The sequence below is a fragment of the Physeter macrocephalus genome, chromosome 10 (assembly GCF_002837175.3).
Source record: "Physeter macrocephalus isolate SW-GA chromosome 10, ASM283717v5, whole genome shotgun sequence".
NCBI classification, from domain to species: Eukaryota; Metazoa; Chordata; class Mammalia; order Artiodactyla; family Physeteridae; genus Physeter; species Physeter macrocephalus.
This window is the reverse complement of record NC_041223.1, coordinates 36,711,022-36,713,618: the sequence shown is the minus strand read 5'-3', so window position 1 is coordinate 36,713,618 and position 2,597 is coordinate 36,711,022.

Genomic DNA, 2,597 nt, shown 5'->3' with positions numbered 1-2,597 from the left:
AGTTTTTCACCATTGAGAATGATGTTTGCTGTGGGTTTGTCATATATGGCCTTTATTATGTTGAGGTAGGTTCCCTCTGTGCCCACTTTCTGGAGAGTTTTTATTATAAATGGGTGTTGAATTTTGTCAAAAGCTTTTTCTGCATCTATTGAGATGATCGTATGGTTTTTATTCTTCAGGTAGTTCACATGGTGTATCACATTGATGGATTTGTGTATATTGAAGAATCCTTGCATCCCAGGGATAAATCCCACTTAAACATGGTGTATAATCCTTTTAATGTGTTGTTGGATTCTGTTTGCTAATATTTTCTTGAGGACTCTTGCATTTATATTCATCAGTAATATTGGTCCGTAATTTTCTTTTTTTGTAGTATCTTTGTCTGGTTTTGGTATCAGGGTGATCAGGGTGATGGTAGCCTCGTAGAATGAGTTTGGGAGTGTTCCTTCCTCTGCAATTTTTTGGAAGAGTTTGAGAAGGATGGGTGATAAGTCTTCTCTAAATGCTTGATAGAATTCACCTGTGAAGCCATCCGGTCCTGGACTTTTGTTTGTTGGAAGATTTTTAATCACAGTTTCAATTTCATTACTTGTGATTGGTCTGTTCATATTTTCTATTTCTTCCTGGTTCAGTCTTGGAGGGTTATACCTTTCTAATAATTTGTCCATTTCTTCCAGGTTGTCTACTTTATTGGCATAGAGTTGCTTATAGTAGTCTCTTATGATGCTTCGTATTTCTGCGGTGTCTGTGTGACTTCTCCTTTTTCATTTCTGATTTTATTGATTTGAGTCCTCTTCCTCTTTTTCTTGATGAGTCTGTCTAAAGGTTTATCAACTTTGTTTATATTCTCAAAGAACCAGCTTTTAGTTTTATTGACCTTTGCTGTTGTTTTCCTTGTTTCTATTTCATTTATTTCTGCTCTGATATTTATGGTTTCTTTCCTTCTACTAACTTTGGGTTTTGTTTGTTCTTCTTTCTCTAGTTCCTTTAGGTGTAAGGTTAGATTATTTATTTGAAATTTTTCTTGTTTCTTGAAATAGGATTGTATTGCTATCAGCTTCGCTCTTAGAATTGCTTTTGCTGCATCCCATAGGCTTTGGACCATCGTGTTTTCATTGTCATTTGGCTCTAGGGATTTTTTGATTTCCTCTTTGATTTCTTCAGTGATCTCTTGGTTATTTAGCAATGTATTGTTTAGCCTCCATGTGTTTGTGTTTTTTTATGCTTTTTTCCCGGTAATTCATTCCTAATCTCATAGCATTGTGGTCGGAAAAGATGCTTGATATGATTTCAATTTTCTGAAATTTACCGAGGCTTGATTTGTGACCCCAGGTGTGATCTATCCTGGAGAATGTTCCATGAGCACTTGAGAAGAAAGTGTAATCTGCTTTTTTTGGATGGAATGTCCTATAAATATCAATTTATGGTCTATTGTGTCATTTAAAGCTTGTGTTTCCCTATTAATTTTCTGTCTGGATGATCTATCCATTGGTATAGATGAGGTGTTAAAGCTCCCCACTATTACTGTATTACTGTCAATTTCCTCTTTTGTAGCTGTTAGCATTTGCCTTATGTATTGAGGTGCTCCTATGTTGGGTGTATATATATTTATAATTGTTATATCTTCTTCTTGGATTGATCTCTTGATCATTATGTAGTGGCCTTCCTTGTCTCTTGTAACATTCTTTAGTTTAAAGTCTATCTTATTTGATATAAGTATTGCTGCTCCAGCTTTCTTTTGATTTCCATTTGCATGGAATATCTTTTTCCATCCCCTCCTTTCAGTCTGTATTTGTCCCTAGGTCTGACGTGGGTCTCTTGTAGTCACCGTATATATGGGTGTTTTTTTTGTATCCTTTCAGCAAGCCTGTGTCTTTTGGTTGGAGCATTTAATCCATTCCCATTTAAGGTAATTATCCATATGTATGTTCCTATCACCATTTTCTGAATTGTTTTGGGTTTGTTTTTGTCGGTCCTTTTCTTCTCTTGTGTTTCCCACTTAGAGAAGTTCCTTTAGCATTTGTTGTAGAGCTGGTTTGGTGGTGCTGAATTCTCTTAGCTTTTGTTTGTCTGTAAAGGTTTTGATTTCTCTGTCGAATCTGAATGAGTTCCTCACAGTGTAGAGTAATCTTGGTTGTAGGTTCTTCCCTTTCATCACTTTAAATATATTGTGCCACTCCCTTCTGGCTTATAGGGTTTTTGCTGAGAAATCAGCTGTTAACCTTATGGGAGTTCCCTTGTATGTTATTTGTTATTTTTCCCTTGTTGCTTTTAATGATTTTTCTTTGTCTTTAATTTTTGTCGATTTGATTACTATGTGTCTCGGCGTGTTTCTCCTTGGGTTTATCCTGCCTGGGACTCCCTGTGCTTCCTGCACTTGGATGGCTATTTCCTTTCCCATATTAGGGAAGTTTTCAACTATACTCTCTTCAACTATTTTCTTTGGCCCTTTCTCTCTCTTCTCCTTCTGGAACTCCTATGAGAATGTTGGTACATTTAATGTTGTCCTAGAAGTCTCTTAGGCTGTTTTCATTTCTTTTCATTCTTTTTTCTTTATTCTGTTCCGCAGCAGTGAATTCCACCATTCTGTCTTCCAG